At 44.3% G+C, this 26,377-nt stretch overlaps 1 pseudogene; it reads left to right on the forward strand.

Annotated features, from left to right (window-relative positions):
* The first annotated feature begins 23,693 nt into the window (after positions 1-23,693).
* On the forward strand, positions 23,694-24,175 carry LOC127230496 (60S ribosomal protein L23a-like; annotated as a pseudogene).
* Positions 24,176-26,377: the final 2,202 nt, after the last annotated feature.

Genomic DNA, 26,377 nt, shown 5'->3' on the forward strand with positions numbered 1-26,377 from the left:
CACAGACGCCCACCCTGTGTACCCTGTGTCCAACCCTTCAAAGACAAATCCATCTGCACCTGTAACATTCCTTAGCCTGTTTCATTGGCCTTAGGAGAAAACGCCCATCCTCCTGCCTAAGGTACCAGTCAATTCATAAACTCTGGAGCCCCCACACCACTGCCTGTAACACAAAAAATAAAAACCCAGAGATAGATAGATATTGTGGTTCAAGTTTATGGTCAAATAAGCAAATCAGCCAGCCACTAGCTCTTGCCTCTACCTTGGACTGAAATGGTGATCCTGGCTCCACAAATCCTCAAAGACAATAGCTCTCCCTGTGATGGAAAACTAAATCTCCACATGAGGCCCTTTCGTGGAGCTCAGTGTGGCCTTAAACTAACAGAGATCTGTCTTGTCTGCCTGTCTCCTGAGTCCTGGAATTAAAGGTATGTGCCACCACCACCTGGCTCTATGGCTTGCTAATATGGCTGGTGGAATTAAAGGTGTGTATCACCACTGCCTGGCTCTATGGCTTGTGGCTAGGTTTGCTTTCTGTGTGTTGTTTTGTTGCAGCTGCTGTGGGTGATAAAACACAATTAACCACCAAACTCAACAAACCCACATGGAGTTCACTGGGAAAGGGAGTGAAGGGAGGAGCAAGTGTTAGCCAGAGATGGAAGAAGGAAGGGAAGAGAAAAGGGGTAAAGAGACACAGAGACAGAGAGGGAGAGAGGATGGGAGAAAAGAGAGACAGGAAAAGTCCAGTCTGCCCCAGAGGAACAGGGGAAAGAGAGGGGAAAGGGAAAGAAAAGAGAGCAGAAAGAGATGAGTGGGCAGAAAAGACTGTTAAGTGGGCAGGGTCTTTCTCTTAAAGGGGTTTATGGCAGCCGCCATCTTGACTGAAGGCAACTATTGGCTTGGTTGTAGGTCTGCCTTCTCTTCTTCACTGCTGTTGCATTCTAATTCTCTTTGAGGTGATGTCCTTGCTGCTGATTGGCTAGAAGAATGTGAGAATGTTTAGGTAAGAAGAAAAAATAATATTTAATCTTATTACTTCTGTATTTCCAACTAGTCAGTTCAATATGGTCTTGAACATGCCACAAGTTCTTAGGTCCCAAGGTGAAGGCACCAGACCCTCCTGTATATGGTCCTGTGTGCTGGCCTTTGTCTTTCTACATCCATATATATATATATGTGTGTGTGTGTGTGTGTGTGTGTACATATATATATATATTGCATATATATATATATATATCCTAAATTGGAGCTTTCCTTTTGTGCTGGTTAGTTTTATGTCAACTTGACACAAACTAATGTCATTTGAGAGGAGGGCCCAGCCCATTGCAGGTAGTACCATCCCTGGACTGTCATCCTAGGCTCTATAAGAAAGCAGGCTAAGAAGGTCATTAGAGCAACTGTGAATGAAATAAACCCTTTCCTCCCCAAGTTGTTTTTGGTCATGGTGTTTCAACACAGTGACAGAAACCCTAACAAAGACCCTTTTCCTCCTTCATCTAGTGTCTTCCCAGAGTTTGCCTCAGTGGGACTCCAGGCTCTGGTTATGTAAGAGTTTGCAGCAGTGCCTAGAGGGCTCATGGTTTTTCTTAAATCTCTAGCATAGACACTGACTTTCTTCTCAGCCAGGAATGCCCTTTCTGTCTAGATTAGCATCACTGCTCCAGTATTCAGTCCAGGCACCGCCCACTTCCAGGCAGCCTCTTCTCTCTTCACTAGTTCCCAGTCAAGGCTGTTTCTCCTCTAAGTTCCTAGAGTGTCTTCCAGTTCTCCTGGTCCAGGACACTCCAACACAACAGAATTCTCTTTACTTCTGTCTTCCTCCCACAGTTTCAGTTCTAGATCTTTCTCCTGGGTGTGTGCTCAGAAATGAAAGAGAGAAAAGATGGACAGACTCTGTTATGTGGAAAATGTATCTGTCCTTTAGTGACAGGGCAGTTGGGCTGGGGAAAGTCATTGAGGTGAAGTTTTAATGTCTTAACAATAGTCCCTGAACTCACATTTGCCATCTGCTGCAGCTGAGCTGTGTGTCCACGTTCACATCACACAAAAAAAATTCACAATCAATTCTCTAGAACCTACTATGATGACATTGGAGATGAGGCCTCCTTTTGGAACCTAATCAAATTTGAATGAAGTCATGAGGGTGGAGTCTAGTTTGACAAGACCCATGCCCTTGGAAGAAGAAATACCAGCCAAATCTCTGATACCACTTAGATGCCCAGTTCAACTCAATAATGATATTAATCAAAATTATCGAAGACCCCAAGGCTAAGGGTATGCAGCCTACTAACACTGCCCTTCATGTTAGCTGACAATCGAAAGTACTGGGTCCCAAGCTACTCATAACTTGTGTCCACCTTGGCTACAAATCCGTGACCCACTCCATGTGTTCAGTCATTTCTAGATCTATTCATAGAACTAAGGAGAGAGTTGACTTACTATAGTCAACTATTACAAAGGACATTTTAGCCATATGAAAAAGTACAGGGAACTTCTGTCCCTGTGGAGGTAGGGTACACCACTCTCTTGACACAAGTATACATCCAACAATCTGGAAGTCTCTTGAACTCCATATTTTAGGGATGTCTATAGATGCTTCATTATATAGAATATCAATTATTAATTCAATCTTTGCTCCTCTCTGCCTCCAGAAAGATGGGGAGTAGACTAGAAGTTCAATGCTTCTAATCATGCCTTGATCTTTCTGGTGACTAACTTCCAACAAGACTCTGTGAAAAGAACTGATGTGCCCCTCACCCAGGAATCTCCAAGGCATTAAGAGCATTGGGCCAGCAACCAGGCATCTGGGAGAGACTGCACAGCTGCAGCCATAGAGAGAAAAGTAGGCAAGACTTAGGAAGGCCTCTGTAGCCACCTTCTTAGAAGGTGCAGCCCCTGCTCTACCTAAAGGTATCCACGCAACGTTTTTTTTATTTCTCTCACCTTCCAGGAAGAAGTGAAATGAAATTTGCTGGTTCTGGGAACATAGAATTTGAAAAACAAGCACTTTGGAAAATGTGCTATGATCTCAGATGCTTATAATTGATGAGTTCCTGATTCCACTGTGGTCCAACAGACTAGGAAGATGTGACAAGGAATTCAAACCCTCCCCAAGGGAAGACGCCCACTACAATGTCTAAAAAAGCTGCATGTTCCATCTCCTATGATTGTGTAAGACTCCAGGCTGGCCCCAGCAGCTGGCCACAATCTCTGTATCCTGACGTCATTTCTGCTCCGCACTGCTCTTCACTCTGACTCAGCCAGGAAAAAAAAAAAAAAAAATGTATCAGTTCTCAACTTCCAAGGGTGAACGAATACAAGGAATAACAGAAAACGAGTTTCTGTGGTTTGCATTTTTAACTACTCAGTGCCACTTGGAATCTGCATAGTGGTAAGGGGCTTACAAGGAGTAGATGTCGTTCTGCCTATTGCCTTCTCTTTGATTGTCCTGTCACAGAGGCAATATAGCCACTAAACATACTTGTGGTGGCTGAACTTGATCACCAACTTGATAGTATCTGGAATCAACTAGGATACCTGCCTCTGGACAGGCCTATGAGATTATTAAGAAAGGATTAAGTGAGCAGAGAAGATCTTCCCCAGAGAAAAGCAACATCTTCCAGCAGTGACCTAGATAAAGTGACTCAGGACTCAGAGGGCCTGAAAGTTCTGACATAAAAGCCTCCTCCTTGGGGACTAGTTATACCAGTGTGGCAAGATATCCCTACAGATGCAATGGTGGTACTCATGTCTTGGTAGTTACCAACAGCTGTCTATTTGGATTCATGGCCTGCTCAACAGCAGAAAAACATACCTAGTACTGGAAACCTAGTTAATTTCCCCCCAGCCTAGTTGAGGTCATGGATCTTAAAGGAAAACCCAATACCACCACTTTACTAAACCAATGTAATTCCTAAACTGTATTCCAAAACTTAATCTTATACCCACAGATAAGTATAGTTCTCATGCCTCATCAAAACACACACACACACACACACACACACACACACACACACACACACACACACAGTTCTGGCCTCTAACAACCCTGACCAGAGTGATACTATTTGAAGAGAAATAAACCAGATCTTCTCAAGACAGGAAAATCACTGGCCCCTTCCTTTGGAAGATGGTAAAACCAAGGAGCTGTCAAAGTAAAGCCATAAAAATAGCCAGAACTTTTGGCTTAGGAAGTCACTTTCTCAACACAATGTCCTTCTGCTGCTTTGGGGTAAGGATTCCTCAAGCGCCATGAAGGACTAAGCTATGGCTTGAATGTCCTCAGCATACTTAATGCTGAGACTCCAACCCTGACGTGAGGTATTAAAAGAATTTGTGATGGTCTGAATGAGAAGGGTGCCCACAGACCCATATATTTGAATGCCTTTTTCCCAGTTGATGGAACTGTTTGGGAAAGATTAGGAGCCGTGGTCTTGTTGGAGGGGGTGTGTCTTTGAGGCTTCAAAAGCCCACACTATTTCCAGTGTCTCTCCCTGCCTCTGACTTGTGGATCAAGATGGAAGCTTTCGGCTGTTCCTGCTGTTGTACCATTGCTCTACCACCATGGTTTCTAACCTCTGGGACTGAGACCCCAGATAAAACGCTCTTCTATAAGGTGCCTTGGTCACGGTGTCTTATCACAGCAATAGGAGAGTAACAGAGTGGAAATTCATCAGGCTGTGATGCTCTGAGTGGAACCTTTGGGAGGTGGTTAGGGTTAGACAAGGAGCTGTGTGTTCCGTTGTGAGTTATCCACCTGAGAAGACCACTCAGACACAAGTCAAGCCAACAGGAAGTCTTTATTAGCTAGCTAGCAACTGCACTAGGTGTTTGGGAACCCAGTGCAGCCCGGGCCATTCCCAGGGGGAGCTTTTAAGCACAAAAACCATGTACTGGGTTGTTGACACACCTCCTTTAACAAGAACTATTAGTGAGAAGCAGAACTATGGAAGACAAGAAACAAGGTTAGTACACTTAGGGAACTTTCTAGAACTATGAACTTTGATGGATTAATTCTTTGTTCTTGTTTAGACAGATGTTGCTACCTAGATGCTGGATTCCAAGGCCCGAATGATACTTCTATCATGGTATCAGCTGTGCTAAGGTATTGGGGCCTATTACAGTTCCATTACTAAAGTACCAGAGGGAAAGAGACCAGAATATGCATATGAACTTCGCATCTTTCTGCGCGATGCTCTGTGATGCCCCAGGACTGTGTCTGCAAGGAGATTGTGTTAGCTAGTTTTCTCATTACTGTGCTCAAATGCTTGACAGAAAGCACCTTGAGGGAGGAAGGCTATATTTTGGGCTGCTTTAAGAATGGTGCAATCCATCATGGGAAGGAAGGGTTGATGGCAGGAGTGTGAGGCAGTGGACACATTGCATCAGCACTGAGAAGCAGAGAGCAGACAGGAAGTAACACCAGGGTATAAAGGCTCAAGCTCTGCTCCTAGTAAGGCAATTCTTCCCTCCAGACTCTACCTCCTAAAGGTTCCATAACCCAAATAGCACCACTATCTGGGGACTCTGTGTTCAAACACTTGAGCATATGGGGGGCATTTCACATTCAAATCACTACAATAGTCATTACCAGATACATCCCCTTGTCCTTGAGCAGGACTGGTCAGGAATAAACTTCTCTCCTGTATAACTTACTCAGTTTGTGGTACTGTGTTATTATCAATAAAAAGTGGCCTAGGATGGACTAGGGGTGTATGGGAAAGAAGACCTCCCCAAAGCCTACTAATATACCTAATAATAGTCTCAGAATAAATTCAGTAAGTCTGAGTCAGAAAATAGTCCTAATTGCACATATAGCTAATTAGGTGGCTGCTAAAGTGAATTGCTAAAGTGAATAAAGTGGATTGCAAATCCTAAATTAGGTAGATCTAGTTGATGCTCTTCCTTATGTGCACAAGAAGGGATGCATTCTTTTAAAAAGTATCTTTGTGCGTATGTGTGTGTCTGTAGGCATATGCACATGAGTACAGGTACCTGCAGAGGCCAGAGGCATCGGATCCTTCTAGAACTGGGGTGCAGGCAGCTGTAAGTCACCTAATGTGTATGCTGGGAAGTGACCTCTTAACCAATGAGCAGTCTCTGCAGCCCTAGAAGTAGTGCCTGTTAAGAGTTGCTCGTAGTAAACTGGTCAATAGGGGCGCTCGCGGGTAGGCTGACTTCAGTCATATGAGTGTGGAGCTTAGTCTCCTCAGAGAGGAAAAGAAGAGGCTCTGGTGGGAAGTGGCTGCTCTTAGTAAGATCTGTTACCATGCACAGAACACAGGCAATAGGGGCTCCTCCATTACAAGATGGGCTCTGCGGATGCCTGCTTCTCCATCAGTGCCGATACTCAGGAGAACAGATCTCTTGGTCAGATCTGAAATTTCAGATGAAGTAAGGTGTTGCTTGTTCTGTTTGTTAAGCCCAGATAGAAGAGTTAAACCCTTAAGGATATATGGTAGTTTGAATAAAATGGCCCCCATAGACCCATAGGGGCTGGCACTATTAGGAGGTGTGGCCTTGTTGGAGTAGGTGTGGCTTTGCTGGAGGAGTTGTGTTACTGGAGGTGGGCTTTGAGGTCTCAGAAGCTCAAGACAGGCTTAGTGGCTCACAGTCTCTTCCTGCTACCTTTGGATTTAGATACAGAACTCTCAGATACCTCTCCAGTACCATGTATGATGCCTGCATACCACCATGCCTTCCACCTTGATGACAAATGGACTAAACCTCTGAACCATAAGCTATCCCCATTCTAAGAGTTTCTGTGATCATGGTATCTCTTCACAGCAACAAAAATCCTGAGACAGGATGTGATATCAAAATTGCTTCAAATTCAGCTGCTTTGATTTAGCAAGTCACTATAGTTGGAAAGCAAACATATGAGAAACTCTGGCTCATGCCTATGTTTCTGAAAAGGGAAACCCTGTAGCAGATTGATATGTAGGGCTACCAGTTGCAGATCTTGGATTATAAGACAAGGCATGCATGGTATTATAACGATGCAAGATGGATCAGTGGATAAAAGCACTTGCCACCAAAGCCCAATGACCAGTGTTTGGTTCCTGGAACCCATTCAAAAGTTTAAATACAGTAGTGCATGTCTCTACTCTCAGTGTGTCTATGGGTGAGATGGATGACAGAGATTAGACTCCTCTACAAGATTTCAGCTAGCCTACAGAATACATTGTAGCAGCAAACAAGAGAGACCCTGCCTCAAAAACAAGTTGGAGAGGCTGAAGAAGGCTCAGAGGTTAAGAACATGGGCTCTTCCAGAGGACACAAATTTGATTGCCAGCACCCACACAAATACATCTTAGGAAAAGATAAGGTGGAAGAAAAGGACTAATACCTGAAACTGTCCTCTAATCCCCTACACACAGTCACACCCTTACACACAAGCATATGTACATACATCATACACATACACAGAAATATTTTTTTTTGAGACAGGGTTTCTCTGTATTGCTTTGGAGCCTGTCCTGGAACTTGCTCAGTAGACCAGACTGGCCTAGAACTCACAGAGTTTCACCTGCCTCTGTCTCCAAAGTGCTGGGATTAAAGGTATGTGCCACCAATGCCTGGCCTACACAGAAAGATGTTTGTAGCAAGTAGTGTTTCCACACACTTCCTACCCCTACACACACAGCTCCAGACATGACCAGTACCCTCCACCAGAAGGATACCCTTGTCACAACCTACACTGCCCCAGCAAAGTCCACTCTTGACTTCATATAGGCCATGTGTCTGCACAAATGCACAATGACTTTGTCATGACATTCTCACACAGAGAATTTCCACTGCTCCAAGTTTTCTTTGTTATAACATTTCACCCTCTCTCATCCCAAATTCTTGTGCACTATTAATGGTTTTACTGTCTCTATACTTTTGTGTTCTTCAGAATCCCATATATCAAATGCTATGTAGCCTTTTCAGATGCCTTTGTTTACCAAGTGATATGCATTTAAGGTTCTTCAATGTCTCTTCAAGGCTTGATAGCACATGCATTTTCAGTGCTGAATAAACGCCATTGTGTGATGTTTGTGTGTTCATCCCAACACCCAAGGGCATTTTGGCTGCTTCAGTGTTCTGGTATTGTGAATATGGCTGCTATAAATATCCATGTGAGCTGATATAAATAGCCATGTGCAGATTTCTGTGCAGATGTTAGTTTTCAACTCCTTTGAATAAATAACAGGATCCGAAAGTCACTGTCACCCCAGGGGCACTCACTTGTAATCTTCCAGAGTTTCATTTCCCATCTTATAGTGGAGTTTGTGATCTATGTAGAGTTAATTTTTGTAAAGGATGTGAGTCTGGGGTGGCTGTGTTATCTCACAGTGTGGCTCTCCACTTGCTCCAGCACACACTGGGGAAGGCCATCCCGTCTCCACTGTACTGCTTGTGTTCCTTTGATGTGGTTGTCTTTGCCGACCCATTGATGTACTTGTCTATTTTCCACTGAAAAGGAACACTGTGGAGAGCCATGACCCGGCCATCTCCCTCTGACCTTAGGCACACGCTTGCAGACATGAACACTTGAACACACACAGTTTCATCTAATGCCTTAGTGTGAACTACATCTTCACTTGCGCCCCTCCCCCCCATATCTGAATACCATGCTTCAGGGGAATCTGGTTTTCCATTTTTTTTTTTTTGTTCTTTTTGAGATAAGATTTCACTGTGTTGGGTGGCCCTAGATGTCCTGGAACTCATTCTGTAGACAAGGCTAGCCTTGAACTCACAAAGATCTGCCTCCCGAGGGTGCACCACCACAGCCTGAATCTGTTGGCCTTTTAACTCCAGGCTTAGCTTTCTTTCTTCTTACTTCTCCCAGGTCAAATAACACTTATACATCATTTCCATTTTTAAAAATGTTGTGTTTCTGCCCAACCCCCAATGGCTCATTCTTATGAATGATTTGCATTATTCTTGTTTCACAAGGGTTTGGAGAGTCAGTGAAAGAGGATGTCCAGTCTACTAATAGCTTTGAGTTATTATCTTGATATTTCTTATTTTTCTTGTATATGTGTGTGTATGCATGCATATCTGTGTATGTAGTTTATGTGTGTGCATATACATGTTCCCTTTTGTGTATATGTACATGTTTGGGGAAAGTGTATGTATTTATGTGTGCATGCATGCATGTATATGTATGTTTGTGGCCAAAATTTTATTAGGAGTTGTCCTCAATGGCTCTTCATTTATGGAAGCAGAGCCTCTTGCTGAACCCAGAAATCACCAATTCTGGCTAGTCTACCCTTCCAGTTTTCCCTGGAAGCCTCTTTCTCTGTTTTCTGTTTGCTGGGATCACCAGCAGCTGCCATGTCCACCCAGGGGGTTGAAATCTACTGTCCATGCTTGCATGGTGAGCACTCTACCAAATGAGCCATCTCTCCAGGCTTTCATCTTGATAATCTTAATCCATGTGTATGCTTTATTACTCCTCAGCCAATATTAATGGGATAGAATTAAGTTCTCCTGAGCCTTCTTGAGATGAATTTCCTTTCACCCTACTGCATTGCCTGTGTGTTCCTTGATAATCTCATTACTCCAGTTTCTAAGACCCCAAGACTGTGTTCCCCTGAGCGCCTCTAGATTCAACACATACGTGGTTGATCTGGACTTCCTGATTCTGTCAGAGTTAGACTCTTGCTGCAGTTTGATATGATGTAATTGTGTCCATCAAAGGCTTATGTGCTAGGAGTATCACACATTCCCACCCCTAGCTTTGCAGGACTAAAATGATGGAATCTCATCATAGAAGGAACAGTGAATAGGGTGAGATGTCCTCAACATTCTCAGACATCTGAATACTTGGTCCCCAGTTGGTGACACTGTTTGGGTAGGTATAGGAGGGATGGCCTCCCTGGAGGAAGTATGTCACTGGGGGGTGAGCTTTGAGTTTTCAAAAATCATGTGCTGTTTATAGTGTGCTAGCATCTGCCTGTGGCTAGAGGTGTGAGCTCTCAGCTGTTCCTGCTGCCGTGCTCAGGTGCTCTGTGATGCTTCCACACCTTGATGGTGATGGACTCTTACCCTCTGGAACCAGAAGTCCCAGACCCTTCCTTCTATACCCTGGTTACAGTGTTTCCGTTTCAGTGATAGAAAAGTAACTGATACAAAAGGTAACTAGATCTTCATCTCCATTCACATGCATGCCTCCTGGAACTGGATTAGTTCCTACAGGAATGGATTGTCATAAGGGAACTTTGCACTTCTCCAAAATGCCTCTCAGTTTGTGCCATTTGCCACTCTTGTCTGAGCTGGCTCTACTGTGATGTGATTTTCTGTGATCTCATGCCAGAGCTAAGCAGAAGTCATTCCAGGCTCTTGAACCTCCTGAACTGCCAGCCTAATAAACCAGACTATCCAAATCCCGATTCATTGTAACAACAAGAGAATATGGATCAACACAAGTCTTTTTTGTTGCAGCTTTGTTGTCACTGACCTTGATGTGGACTGACTGGTTGCCAAAACCATACCAACAGTCCTGATTCCTAGGTTTGGCCAGCTGTAAACACAACCAAAGCCCTCAGATCTGTCAAATACCTGCCATATCCCAACTCTAAGGCAGGCAAACCTTCCCAAACATGAAGAGAATTTCATGAAAGCGCCCTTCTACCCCATGAAGCATGGAATAGCATAACCTGGATTCTGGCTTGATCAGGATCTAATCTTAACTCCTCATGCTAAGTGTTGGATCTTTCCAGAGTTATGATCTCTTTCTAAGCATGTTATAGCCTACAGAAAGTTTTAAAGAAAAGACTTGACACTATTTGTTTCTAGAGATTTTGTTTTGCCTTACTGATCCTCCTACTCCAAATAATTTTCGGGAAGAGTGGATGACTTGATTCCCCTTGCAAAGAGGAAAGACTAAAAACCCCTTAGAATTCTTTGGAGGAGCAACATGGAATTAGAGATGGAAAACGAGGCACCAGTGGCAGGCTGTTTACCTCCACATGGGGGGGGGTGCCTTGACCACAGAAGTGCTCACAACAGAAAGAGTGCCGACTCTCTTTGACTCTCTTTTTCAAATGCAATGTATTTTCCACAGAACTTGATTCTGCTCTTAGCTGGGACTGCCTGTGGCCACTCAGTTACTGGAAACCTGCTGTGCCAGTTCTCTGCTAAGTGGCTTTGGCAAGGCCTCTGCAAGCATTTAATCACCCTAAGAAGCCTCTGGAGACTTCATTAGATGTACAAAGAATTACAGAGATGTTAGCCTGAGCTGGATGAAGTCCAGTGCAGCTGCAGTGTTCTTCAAGTGTAGAACTTCTCAGAGAGATGTTAAGCTAGCTGAAAAGCATCCTGGGATTTAGTCTCAAATCATATTACTAAGGATCACGACTATCCCATAACTCACAGCATTTTTGGAAACTGTTAAAGTAAATCCTGCTTTCCCATTCAATATATTATGATTTCAGACATGCTTAATCTGCATGCATGGCTAAAAGTCAATGTATATATATACTCTTATCTCTCTTACTAGAGAAATTGCTCTAATTTCACAAAGTTTCTTTGGCAGCTATTTAAATATGACGATGTAAACACACTAGGGTGCCTATCTAGTTAAAGAGGTACTTGTTGAATATTTTTGTTAAGGGAATATTCATTTAGTGTTTTGATATTTTATGCATTAAAAGAATTAAGTCTTGGCTTCTTCCAAAATGTTTAATTTGGCTCACTTAACCAGGCTTATTTCACCTTCTAAAATCATGATTTGAATCTGGTGTCCCCTGCAGGTTCATGTTTTGATTGCTGAATCCCTAGCTTTGTGGCACTGTTTGGAAGTCCATGGATCACAGATGAGGTCAGTCTGGCTAACAGAAGGAGGTTACTATGAGTCTGCCTTTGAAGTTATACTTGCTTTTGATTTTGGCCTATTTTCTCTGCCTCTTCATCTACAGCCATGTTAAAAAGCTGTTGTCAAATACTCTCACTGCCATGGAGCAAACCTGTTTTTCCTCTTCCTCTATGAGGGACTGTGACTCTGAAAACCTGAGTCCAAACAAATCTTTCTTTTCTTGAGTTGTTTCTGTCTGGCATTTTGTCACGGTGATGGGAGAAGAAATGAATGCAGAAAATAGTACTGTCTCAGTTAAGGTTTCTATTGCTGTGAAGAGACACATGATCACGGCACCTCTTATAAAGGAAAACATTTGATTGAGGTGGTGGCTTATAATTTCAGAGGTTTAGTTCATTATCATCATGGTGGGACATGCAGCATGCAGGTAGATATGAAAGAGCTGAGAGTCCTACATCTTGCAGGCAACAGGAAGTGGTCTGCTTCACTGGGTGTGGCTTGAGCATACATGAGTCCTCAAAGCTTGTCTCCACAGTGACACACTTCCTCCAGCACAACCATACCTACTACAACAAAGCCACATCTCCCAATAGGGCTACTCCTTTTGGGGGCCATTTTCTTTCAAACCACCACAAATACCAAGGAGTGGTGTCATTGCTGTATAAAGTCAACCATTTGGTCTTTTAGGCCTTGGAACTAGAATGTAGGATGGAGTACTATAAACAAAAATTAACAAACCATTATTGTGGAAGGTCAGAAGATCAGACTGGCACTAGAAATATGGGTAGTAAAAGTGTTCATGAGGTTATGATAGGAATAAGAACTGTGTCAGGAACTGAATTAGAGACCATTTGTGTTACCTTCAGGGGGAAAAATGGCTACATTTTGCTTGTGTCCTTAAATTTTGAGTGAGTTGAATTTGAAAGTAATGAATTCATTAATCTGGCAGAGCATAACGAGACAGCATACTTTCTGGCTGAGTCATGGTTAATGATGTCTGCATTTAGCCAGGTTTATAGTAAGCTATAGGTATTAAGTGACTGTCGTTATAGTTAATACTGTTAAAAGAGAACCTTCACATTACACCAGGATATAGAAAAGATCCTGGAGGGATCCACAGCATCAAAATGCAAAATGCATTAGAAAGACCTTCTCTGGAGAAGAGAGTATCTGGGTTAAGGATATAGCTGGATGTAGAGTATTTGCCTAGTACAGGCAAGCCCCTGGTTTAATCTCCAACAATACAAAGAAAAGAAATGGAAAGGAAAGAAAGGAAAAGAAAAGAAAAGAAAAGGGCTAAAGTGAATGTCTGAAAAGAGGCAGTCCCAGGACACTGAGATGGAAGGAACCTAGAAAAGCATTTTCCTCATTCTGTCACCCAGGCACTTGGAGGCCACTGACCAAAGCTGTTATAAAAGGGGCCCTATGTACGGTGTGGTACATGCTTTTAAAACCCAGAACTTGGAAGGAAGAGTGTCTTAGTTGCCATGAAGAGACACCATGACCATGGCAACTCTTACAAAGGAAAACATTTAACTGGGCTGGTTCACAGTTCAGAGTTTTAGTTCATTATCATCATGGTGGGACATGGCAGCATGCAGGCAGATATGATACTGGAGAGTAGCTGAGAGTCCTCAAAGCCTGCCTCCACAGTGACTCACTTTCTCCAGCAAGGTCACACCTCTTAGTTTTGCCATTCCCTCTTGGGGGCTATTTTCTTTCAAACCACCACAACAAGGCAGGGAGATCTCTGTGAGTTTGAGGCCATCCTGGTTGCAGGCCTGTTAAGGAAAACTCTGCTTCGAAAAAAGAAAAGTGGAGGCTGGCTGTTCATCAACTTAGCATTATTCATGTGGCACTACTTTGCAGGTAGTCAGGATGTAAGATTCATCTGGTTATGGAGGCTTGCACCAAGATTTAAGAAGCAAAGCCTGGTGAGTTTTGATTGTTTGCATTAAGCTCTTTAAATAGGCTACATATGAGTTTTGTTTTGTTTTTGGGTGAAACCAAATTATAAAAAGAGCACAGGCTGTTGGAGATGTCAGGAATACAGGATATGTGCTGAAGAAAGCTGCAGGCACCAAGTGGAGTTGGCTTAAGAAGGGGGCCAAGTATGCTTTGAGTTGCAGGGCTGCTCCAGATTGTTGGAGTCCAGATGATGCCACCACATGCCCAGATCCCAGACTGCAGCTACAGAATCTAATGTTTCCCATGCTGGGTTTAAGTCTTTCCTTGGTCCAGAGTTTCCTTGCTATTCTAATTTACTTCACTTTTGGAGTTCGGATATTTACTCTGGGCCATTGCATACTGGAATTATGTAGCTTCCCTTTTTAATTTACAGGGCTCACAGCTGAAAGATCTGAGACTCAGTGAACTCTTGGAACTTTGGACTTTTGAACAGTATTGGGACTATTAAGACTACAGGAATAGCCGGGTGGTGGTGGCACACGCCTTTAATCCCAGCACTCAGAAGGCAGAAGCAAGCAGATTTCTGTGAGTTCAGGACCAGCCTGGACTACAAGAGCTAGTTCCAGGACAGGCTCCAAAGCAATACATAGGAACCCTGTCTTGAAAAAGAAAACAAACAACAACAACAACAACAAAAAACTACAGGGATTAAAAAGTTATTCTATTTTAATTGTATGTGTGTTATTATATATATATTTGTGTGTGTGTGTGTGTGTGTGTGTGTGTGTGGGTGGGTGGGTGGGTGGGTGTGTGTATACATGTGCACACATCAGCCAGATTCCCAGGAGCTAAAAGTCACATGCAGTTGTGATACACCTGGCATAGGTATTTGGGAACTGAACTCCCATCCTTTGCAAGAGCAGTGAGTGCTCTAATATGGGAACTTCTGAAGTTGGATTAAATGCATTTTGCATTATAGGATAGACAGGGGCCAGGAGTCAAGTGTTTTATGCATTTGTTTCCTACTTCAGGAGGCTGTAGAGCCTTCCCATGATAGTGTCTAGCTGGCTGAGGTAGGTCACTGCAGGCATTCCTTTGAAGGCTATACCTACTTCCAGCTCCAACCTGTTTTCTCTGCCTACTGGCCAGTGGCCATGGAAACAAGTTGCTACCATACTGTCCACCACCAAGGACTGAGATGCTTTGCCTTGCCATGATGGACATGAGCCAATATAAACCTTTCTTTTCAAGTTGTTTCTGTCTATGTTTTATCATAGCAAAAGTAGACAATGGGCGTGGTCAGTGTAACAGGTGCAGGCAAGGTGGATAGCTCACGACATGGCAGTGTTTTAAACATTGACTGTTCTGTCCTCTAAAATCATATTTTAAAATATTTCATCTTCAAAATAAGTCAATCAGTATGTATTTCTTTTTCCTTTTTGAGACAAGATCTCACATAGCAGCTGAAGCTCACTGTGTAGCAGATGACCTTGAACTTCTGGTCCTCTTGCTCCCACCTCTGAGCACAGCACTGGAATTACAAGTGTGTGTCACCAAGCTCAGTTTATACAGTGCTGGAGATGGCACCCGGGCCTCTGTGTGCATTGGACAAGCACCAAGCCACATCCACAGCCCCACTGACAATAAATACTGTCATTTTTAATTTAACCTACCTATCAGCCTATTCCAGTGCTTGCTTATATCAAATTTTCTTAAATTCTGGGGGGCTTTGGTCCTCCGTTGACATTTCTCTGTGCCACAAAACAAATGGCCACACTCTTATTACCTTAAAACCACATTGTGGTTTCCACCTACCAAGTGACAGGTGAGAAGCACCACAGACTCCAACCAAGCAAGCACACTGGTGAAGTTCATGAGTCAAATTCAGAACATATGCTCTGGAAATTATCCTAAGGGCATACAGCAAATAAAGAAGAATTTATTCAAGAAAAACCAGTAAAACTTGTTTAGAACAGTGGGAGTCTGTGGTACTGAACCCTGATCCCTCCCTCTCCCAGCTCACTATGTCAGGAACTCCACCCTCAACAGTAAGGCCAAAGTCTCCATCCCACCTTCTCAGCTACACCCCAAAGTCAAGATGAGTACAGTGAAAAGGACAAATGCTCCTCCCTTTACCCAACATCCGCCTAAAGGGTTAAGATTCCAACTGGGAAAATCACATTGAATGCAAAGGCCCCAATCATCTGTGTCCCAGCTCCAGCTCCTTTGTAGGGAGGATGTTCATGATGAGAGGCAAGCCAAGGAGGCCAGAGGCTAACACTTCTACCCTGTCATTTGCTTAAAGTGAGGTGCCACTCACAAGAGGAGCAGGCTACTTCCACAGCTGCATCTCCAGGCTTGTGGCTTAGAAATTTCATTAAGGGGAGAGACAGAAAACACCCAGCTTTCTCTCAGAGGATCCAACTTAATTCAAAACAGACTGTGATGAGGTTCAAGCCCCAGAAGCAACTGGAGGCCTGGGTTGTGATGATTAACACGAGTGTGTCAGCTTCATCAGTTTATTTAAGAAGAGTTCTCATTGTCAGGGAAAACCATTGGCATCAAAAAGTACCCTTGCGCATGGCCCTACCTTGTTGGATCAGACTGTGACAGGGTTCTACCCAAGAGCATTTGTAGAGAACCATAGAAGATACACAGAATTAGTGGAGCCTAGCAGATGGATGTGGTCGAGGAAAGAGACTGCCCAAAAGAACCCTGTAAAAATAACTCTCCCCCTGTGACGACTATGAGCAAGTGCACCTGAGAAAAACCAGAAGCTTCATATCTCCAGGAGACGTGGACCCATCAAAATCCCGGCATGGGTGGGGAAGGGGCTCATGAAGCATCCTCCCCACCAGAGGAGCTTCTGGTCTTCCTGGTTGCTGTGGGAGGGAGAACCAGTGTTCCTCTGGATGTGTGGCTTCTGCTAGGTTGTCCCTGCTCAGAGCACTGACTGAACTCAGTAGGTTAAGAGAAGAGGGTATGAAGCTGGGAGACTGCTGTGTCCTTCCAAACTCATGGTGAAACTTCTCAAATAAGTAAAGAGGTGAATAAGCTGCATGGGCTCCACCTTCACAAGTGGGGTTAATTCTTCATTAAAAAAAAAAAAAAAAAAGCATGAAGCCAAGGTTCTGGCCCCCTATCTGTAATCAAAATTAAAAAAAAAAAAAAAAAAAAAAAGCACATTAAGCAACAGTAGAGGCAACAGCAGCGGCAGCACAGATCTAAAGGTCTAAGAGGGTGAGCTTAGCCTTTCCCTGTCTCCCTACAGTGTGCATCCCCCTCACCTTCCCAGGTCTCATCCCCTGTGAGGAGGACACAGCAACAAAATGCCATGTGCTGTTGGAGCTCCCTGAGAAGCTGGCTCTCGAAGAAGTGTTGGCCCCTGCCCATCTCAGGCCCGAGTGTGTGTTTCAAGTGTCCTTCAAGAATGCTTATCTGGAGAAGGTCCAGCACCCTGAACTCTGTGACAGGGAGGGAAGAGAAGACCAAAGCATCCTAAGAGTAAAAGCATGTGTTCTTAAAAGCAGCGAGAGGGTGAATCACAGATCATAGTTGTCTATGTCATGATGTTGTGAACCTAAGTGAGAAACAGAAGCTGCATTCCTGCCTCGATGGGAACTCTAGCCAGCTACCTCAACTTCCCCAGTGGGTTTCTGCTGGATGCAATGAGACTTGATCTGATGATGGCCTCACTGGTTCTATTTCTTCTTTTACTTGAAAGCCTCGTCTAAGCAGACACTCTGCCTGGGACTCTGTTATCAGGAACTCCAGCTGGCTGCCTAAACAGGACCTCTTCAGTTGATTTCCAATGGATGTTTTGAGTATCCAATTTGATGACTCCCCATCACTCTCTCGCTTGCTTGCTTGCTCTATTGCTTTATTTTAGCTTGCAGTACACCTAATAAGCTCACTCATTCAAAATGCAAAGTATGGCTGTTGTTCATTCTCCAACCATAGAGAACAAGTGTTCACAGAGCTGGACGTGGTGGTGTTTCAGAAGCTCATGGTGGGGAGTGAGGGCTGCAAAAGATGCTAGGGATTTCACCTGTGGGGTTGGAAGGAAAACAGATATGAAAGAAGGCCCCATGAGCAAAACATTCACAGGGGAAGGTGGATAGCAGAGTTAAATGGTGGCTGTGTCACCAGTGATTTGGCCAGGGCCCTTTGTCCTTGGATAGATATGACTATACCAATGAATAGCTTTTGTAGCATGTGCCTGGAGTGTCAAAGGCTTATGGGTGGGACTGAAAATCGGAGATGCTCACAGTCTTGAGAACTGTAGACTCACATCTAGATTCTCAGATTGGAGGCTCCTTGACCTGGGCTTTGGTCGCCAGGGTGCCTGGCACTTGACAATGGCAGTAGCAGTCAATAGCATTTAGTGGCAGCCAGTTAGTTCCCAGCCTGGGGTGTTAGGACCCTTGGCCTCCAAGGCTTGGCCTCCAGGACCCAGGGCTCACCATCTGTTTGGACTTTGGGTCTTTACTTGTGCAGCCTTGGGTCACCTTTCTCATGCTGTACCCCTCGGGCCTTTGCTATCTTTACTGTCTCCACCACCTGTGTACTTTGCTTTCTCTGCTCCCCACTTTCTCCTACCTCTGCTGCAACTGTTTCTGTGGCAACTGTTACAGGGAAGAATGGAATCTACCTCTGGGTGGAGACTGCCATTGTCTCCTCCAAGTTCAGCTGGTAGTCACCTGACCCAGGGACCACCCCTCAGGAGGGTGGATCTACCTTAAACCATGCTGCAGAGAAAAGACTAAGAATTATCCCTTTAATGAGATAACGTGTGTCCACAAAGAATTATCCCCGACCCCTGCCCCTCGGTCTTCTCAACCCAGAATTCCCGCCCTCTGTGCAGTGGTTCCAGGGCTGCCACAGGGTTCTGTTGGGTCTGCCTCAGAAACAGTCATTTCTCCTTTCTGTCTTCCCTGTCTGTATTTTTCTTGTGGATGTTAGTCAGAGCCTAAACAGCTTTTCCTAACATTCCAGGCTTCGCTCGCTCTTTCTCTGGCGTGCCCCTCCGTGCCACGTGGCTGTTTGTCCATCAAGGGCTGACCTCCGTGCTGGCTTTAGTGCAAACAGGCAAAGCAGCTAGAATGTTTCCTTCTCTTCCCTGCCATCCTTCTCCAGGCAGCTGTGAGACAGACAGTGTGATCTGAACAAGACAAGGGCAACTTTCAACCAGTCAGTATGGTAAGGAGACTGCTCAGAATATTACCAGCTCGGCTGTGGGAAGAACCAGTAGGAGCTGGGGGTGGGGGTAGAGATAAGAAAGGAGACTGTGACAAATGGTTATATGGCCTTCTGACAGCTAGCTAAAAGCGTTGTGCTGTTTGGGGCCTGGAGGGAGGCCCAGTGAGTCACAAGCCTGAGTTCAATCCTCAGACTTAGAGTAGCAGGAGAGAATTAATGCTCTGATACCCATGTGTGTGTTGTGACAGGCACGTGGGTGGCCGCAGGGGTTCTTTTAAACTCTGGTTAAATTACTCTCAAACTTTCACCTGAGTCTGTTCTTCAATTTATTTATTTGTTTGTTTGTTTATTGTTTTTCAAGACAGGGTTTCTCTGTATAACAGCTCTGGCTGTCCTGGAACTCACTCTGTAGACCAGGCTGGCCTTGAACTTACAGAGATTCACCTGCCTCTGTCTTCTGAGTGCTGGGACTCAAGCACTCAAGTGAGCAACCACTGCCTGGCTTCAATTCCGTTATTAACAAGATTAAGAATCTCTGGGCAGTAGGGAAAAAAAGAATCTCATAAAGGGACACTGGTTTCTGTGGTAACATGGGGCAACTCCACCAGACTCCCCCAAATTATCAGTAAAGCTGATAGTTATGACAAAATGACAAATGGGTAAAGAAATGGCCCCTATACCATTGTCACACCATGGGGTAGCAACAAAAGACTGATCTAGGCTGACTCTAAAAACAAATGACCTAAGCAACCCAGTTACACATACAGAAAGGCGCATAATATAACATTAATATGGGGCCCAAATGTGAGGGGAACACCAACTGTAACACAGCTTCCAAGCTCTCCCAGCTGTCAATCACAAGGTTTTAGCTGAATCGCAAGCAGAATGGTCTCCCTCCTCTAGGCCCTGCAAGGTCCAGAGCAGCCTCTGGCAGACTCACAAACAACCTCCGTGCTTGTCTTGCTAGTGCAGGCTGTGACTGGCTATCTGAAGAGGAAGTCATTTTCAACAGCCCTGGTGACCATGTCCCGTGCAGCTGGAGGCCACTTCCCTCTGAACAGTTAGTTCTCTGTTCAAGGCTTTCAGGCATAAATGACACTCATCCTTTTGATAGTTTCATTCAAAGAAAAACATCAAAAATGCTTCTGGAAAAATGCCTAACTACCATAAACACCACTTCATTCTTCTTGGTGAAGCTTAATCCCAGCCCAGTCCCTATGGAGAGTTCTCTGGTTCACCAATACAGTAGTCTCTGGTGAGCTTTGGTTTATCTCAGTGGTCCTGAACAAGAAGATGGATTTGAATCCACTGGTTAGGCAATGGCAATAAGGACATGGACTGGGCATATCATTTTATTTGGGATTTGCTTTGAAATGGAAGCAGGACTGTGGCTGGAAGTACAATTAAGGAGACCATGTTCTTAAGCCATGGCCAACAGTGAGGGTTCCAGTCACTCATTCCATTCAGCATTTGCAGGGTCTTGATATGTGCCAAAACCTGTGCTGTTTGTTGAAGAGACAAAGGTGCATGGGACTGAGGCCCCAGGTGATAGGCGGCTGACTGTATCCACAATTCTCTCAGAAACCCTGGACAGGACAAATGGCCTTGAGTGTGGCATGTAGAAAAAAAGAGGTCTTGTTTGTAGTAGCAGATTCTTCTACTGTACTGGTTTTGGCAGAGCAGGGTATTTGGGATTTGCTGTTGCTGGATTTTGTTTTTGTTTTGTTGTGTTCGTGTTTGTGGATGTTTTTCTTCTTGTGGTGTGTGTATGTGTGTGTTTGTAAGTCAGTTCTCTCTGTCCACCATGTGGGTTGTGGGAATTAAATATGTAGGTCACCAGGCTTGTGGGGTAAGTGCTTTTAGCTGCTGAGACATCTTGCCAGCAGGTGAAGAGGTTTTGAAGGGGAAAAAAAAATTACTGGACCGAGAAAAGAACAGAGATAGCATCTAATTCTTGTCCCTTATCTTACAAACACAGAAATGTGAGTCCCTCCCAGGCTAAGAAGCTTGCCCAAGGACACATCTGGCTGGTGGCAGACTCTAGGAGGAACCTCTTATCTTCTGCTTCCCCACTACAGAGAATTTTCCACTTCCCTGTGCCAGATTACACACACACACACACACACACACACACACACACACACACACACACTGCACTCTAACTCCTATACCTTAGCCACTTCTTTAAATGGTAATGTTAGTGAATTCCACAAGTCAGTGCTTATTTTCCATAGTCTGCCAATTAATTGTGGTTTGGGGATAATCCATTCCAAGTCCCTTGGTTACAAAGTATGGCATCAGCTAATCTTTTTTCAAGGTAATTCATTCCAAAACTTGGATCAATTACACCTATTATAGCTGAGGATTAGCTCAGTCTTCAAGTTAAAAATCAATAGTGCTATGTTTCCCTCATGGCATGATTACTGGGAGGAACTGTTTTCTGTTTGAAGTCAGGATCTTACTCTGTAGCCCCAGCTGGTCTGGAGCTAGCCTTGAACTCACAACCATCTGATTGCCTTTGTCTCCTGAATGCTGGGATTAAAGGTCTGCACCATCACACCTGGCTCTGGAAATAACTGTACCACTGTGGGTGCAGGGTCTCCACAGGACATGGTGACATAGATATCCTGGGGGATTGAAAAGGGTCAGGCTTGAAGGAGCTCCATCATCACTTGGTGGGTAACAGACAGGAGCAGTCTGGGGTCTGCTTTCCTCTATTGTAGCATCCAGAGGCCATAGGAAGAAGGATTCATTGTTATTTGGAAGCTCATGCCCTCCACCTCTTCCCAGCAGTCTATCCTGGGCCACCACCATCTGGAAAGTATGAAGTTTGTTTGGAAGCAAGAAGCACCTTCTACTGCATCTAAAGTGGGTTACTTCCATAGCCAACAGCACATCCAAAATAAGAAAACAATTGGCCATTGTATAAACAGGCATTTTCATAGCCAAGACTTCTGGCTATCAAATTAATCTCTGGTGGCCTCTGACTCACAAATAACTCTCTCAAAGAGGCAAAGAGGTGGTGTACACTGAAAAGAAGAGGTGGCTACATGGACCAAGATGTCTTTAGACAACATGGCACTGATATGGCTTTTTGGTGTGGGTCAAGATAACCAACGTTAAACATGGGGGCAGGAACAGCAAAACAATAGCTGATAGCTGGGTGGTGGTGGCTTAGCCTTTAATCCCAGCCAGCACTCGGGAGGCAGAGGCAGGTAGATCTCTGTGAGTTCGAGGCCAGCCTGGTCTACAGAGCAAGTTCCAGGACAGACTTCAAAGCTACACAAAGAAACCCTGTCTAGAAAAAACAAACAAACAAAGCAAAAATAAACAAACAAAAGCAAGCAAACAAACAAAACTGGATGTCTGACGGTCCCCCAAAGGAAGCAGTGACATAATCTTTCATATACCTGTTGGTGGCAGAACAGCTCTTTTATGTGATTGTCTATAAATACAGCCTGTTTCTTGTGTTTGCCTGGCAGCCTGTTTAAGTGTGTGTGCTTACCTTTCAGTCTGTGTGCCTGTGTGTGTAACCAGGTGTCTGCCCGTGTCCGCCTGCCTAGTGGCTGCTATGCCAGTAAATGCAGTTTTTCTTACCTGCTGACGACTCCTTGATTCTGTCTAATCTCTGGCTACCCATAACCCTCTTCCGTTCCTGGGTCAGAAACTGAACCACACAGGCACACTTTAAAGACTAGAGTCAGCACAAGACACCCCAAGACCAAGTTCTCAGCACAGGGAGATGTGCCTGGAGGGACAGAGGGCAGGGAATAAATGTAAAAGATAGAAGATGCGCCTGGAGGGACAGAGGGCAGGGAATAAATGTAAAAGATAGAAGATGTGCCTGGAGGGACAGAGGGCAGGGAATAAATGTAAAAGATAGAAGATGCGGGGTGAGAAACAAGGGAGAGGGAAGGGATATTTGTCCCAGACGGACTTAGGACTGACTCTTGATAGAAAAGAGACAGATGTCACCCACAGGTAAATAGCAGTTTATTAAGGAATCGGAGGTGGGGTGGGGTGGGGCTGGAGAGATGGCTCAGTGGTTAAGATCACTGGCTGCTCTTCCAGAGGACCCAGGTTCAGTTCCTAACACCCACATGACAGCTCACAATTATCTGTAACTCCAGTTCCAGGGTACCTGAAACACATGGCAAAACACCAATGCACATTAAAAAGAAAGAAAAACTGAAAAAGATTGAAAATGTACAAGGGGAAACTCCGTGTTAGGAGGAGTTGGCTAATGTTCATTGGGCATGTTAACTAGGATAGCCAGAAAGGGGCTTTTAACTGCTGGACTTCAACACCTTGATAGCTGGACCTTGGTAGTCAGCTTCAAAAGGAGGAAGTGGCCAAATAAGGGAACAGACCTTATGTAGAATGTAATCTAACAGTTATTAGCAAGGCGGAGGGAATGAGGAGAAGGGCAAGGCCTGCCAGATCTGGCTGGCTATAGTCCCTTCACGCTGTGCAGCTCTGGGCCAACTATTAAGCAAATGAGCTAGGAAGTACAGGGTCTGGGTCTCCTATAGCAAAAGGCAAATTTATAAGAGGAAGACAAATAGAAGTGTACCAACATGTATGTCTAACATATTTGTGAGAAGAAATACAGAAGTTAATGGACTGTCAAAGACACAGCTGAAAACTCAGGCTTAATGGGCTTGTCAACAGACAACAGTGAGCCTCTAGGGGCTGTGAAAGGTGGAAATACAAACTTGTGGGCAACTAATTACCATACAGACTTCTTCATGGCATAGAATGCCCTAGTGTGGTTTTCGCCAAGATGGCGCCAAAAGTGAAGAAGGAAGCTCCTGCCCCTCCCAAAGCAGAAGCCAAAGCGAAGGCCTTGAAAGCCAAGAAGGCAGTGCTGAAAGGCGTCCACCACCACAAAAAGAAAAAGATCTGCACATCACCCACCTTCCGGCAGCCCAAGACCCTGCGGCTCCAGAGGCAGCCCAAACACCCTCAGAAGAGTGGCCCCCGGGAGAAACAAGCTTGACCACTATGCCATCATCAAATTCCCCCTGACCACTGAGCCTGCCATGAAGAAGATAGAAGACAACAACACACTTGTGTTCATTGTGGACATCAAGGCCAACAAGCACCAGATCAAACAGGCTGTGAAGAAACTCTATGACATTGATGTGGCCAAAGTCAACACCCTCATAAGACCTGACGGAGAGAAGAAGGCGTATGTTCGGTTGGCTCCTGATTATGATGCTCTGGATGTTGCCAAAAAAATTGGGATCATCTAAACTGAGTCCAGCTGGCTAGTTCCAAGTATACATTTTTTCACTAGAAAAAAGAAAAGAAAGCCCTAGTATGGTATCCAGGCCGATAGGGGATTTAAGCCACCTTGGATGATCAATTTAGTCCCTACTGGTAGAGAGGAAAGGAAGGACAACTTTACAAAGTTCTACCCCACTATAGGGGAAAGATAAAAAGATGTCTCATGTGTGTTTCTCCTTAATTGCTTTTTAGCTCAAAATAGTTCTTATGTCAAAGTCACTTACTGCTGTTTTTTGAAAGCCTCTCAGGGTACTCACAGTTCTAGATCACAGAAGGCTTGGGATATATGGCTTAGGAAATGAAACACTGGATGTTCTTGTTGGGGACATGCTTCCTCCCTGTTTGTGACTTTCTCACCTATAAAACAAGAAAGCTGATTAGGAGGAGCCCTAATGTCCTTTCCACCTCTGACAGCCCACACTCTGAAAGCTTTGTTGAGCCTTGGTGCTCCTCAAATGGCTGTGTGCAAGCAGCTGCAGCAACGTCTAGGATCTTCTCAGAGATGCAGAATGCTATGCCTAAGACCTGGCTTTAAAATTGAAGCTGGTCCTAGAGACTCTGTGTAGTTTTTCTCTAACAGTTCCGTTCTGTTTCTCTCCTTAACCAGTAGATGTCACCAGAGAGCTGACAGCAGACTTGAGGAATCAGGTAAACTTGAAGCACAATTTGATTTGTTCCCTGCCTTCCAGAGAATTCTTTTGCTCTTGGCCTGATACCCTATGAAACGATAGAGAAATGTGTCCCAACATGGATTTTGAAGCTACCCATACTTCAGATGTGTAAGTGCCTGCCAATTTAGGAAAGATACCCATGGCATCTGAGCAGACAACACACATGAAATGATTTTTTTTTTTAAACAAAAATTCTGGTGTGTTCTCTTTGTATTTTAAGACAGGGTCTCACCAAGTCAGGGCTGGCTGAAGATAAAGCTGATATTGACCTTGAACTTTTGATCCTCCCGAGTCCTCCTCCCAGGGGCTGCTGGTATTACAGGTGTGTACCACCATACTCATCTGCTTCCATGCAATGCTATGCTTGCTGGCAAGCACTCTAGCAACCGAGCTACATCCTCAGACCTCCCGCCCATCCATCCGTCCATCCATCCATCCAACCATCCTTCCTTCCTTCCATCTATCCATCCAACCATCCTTCCTTCCTTCCATCCATCCATTCATCCATCCTTCCTTCCTTCCATCCATTCATTCATCCATCCATTCATCCATCCATCCTTCCATCCATTTTTTTAAAATCTATTTATTTATTTGCAAGTTTAGATAAAACTATGTTGGATATTTCTACTCTAATATGGTCATCTAATGAAATACAACTTACTCTGGTCCTAGAATATTCATGAAGACATCATCATCATCATTATCATCATCATCATCATTATTATTATTATTATTATTATTATTATTGGGCAGGGTTTCTCTGTGGTTTTGGAGGCTGTGCTTGAACTAGCTCTTGTAGACCAGGCTGGTCTCAAACTCACAGAGATCTGCCTGCCTCTGCCTCCCAAGTTCTGGGATTAAAGGGGTGAGCCACCACCACCCAGCTGGTTTTTATTTTTAAATAGTATTTATTTGTTTTATTTTATGTGCATGGGAGTCTGGATTGCATTTATGTGCCCTGTGTGCATGTGCCTGGTACTCAAGACCAGAAGAGGGCACCAGATTCCCTGGTCCTGGAGTTACAGATGGCTGTGAGTTATCATGTAGGTGCAGGGAACTGAATATGGGTCCTCTACAGGAGCAGTTAGTGCTCTTAACTGCTGAACCATCCATCCAGCCTCTCTATTACACTTTATTGTACACCAATTCTCCAAAGCTTTAAATGACAATGACCACCTCTCTGAAAAGCCAGCATCTTCTGTGTTACCAAAACTGTATTATTTATGACACTTCAGAGTTTGCAAACCATTTTCAAATGAACATTTTTTAACCCGCATAACTAAAGGTACATAAGATATGTTCATTTATAACAATGGCCCTGAAGCCATTGTTCATCCACAAATTTGTGGAAGCAAAATCAGCAGCTAGGTTCTTCAATCCCATATTCTTGTCAAATAAAATTTTATAGGAGACATTGATTTGGGCTAAGCCCAACCGCCAAACCAATATGGAATTTAATCACAGTAGCTGGCCTTTATTTAGTTCATTGCAGGAGGCTCTGTAACCA

Source organism: Phodopus roborovskii, unplaced genomic scaffold (assembly GCF_943737965.1).
Source record: "Phodopus roborovskii unplaced genomic scaffold, PHOROB, whole genome shotgun sequence".
Taxonomy (NCBI): domain Eukaryota; kingdom Metazoa; phylum Chordata; class Mammalia; order Rodentia; family Cricetidae; genus Phodopus; species Phodopus roborovskii.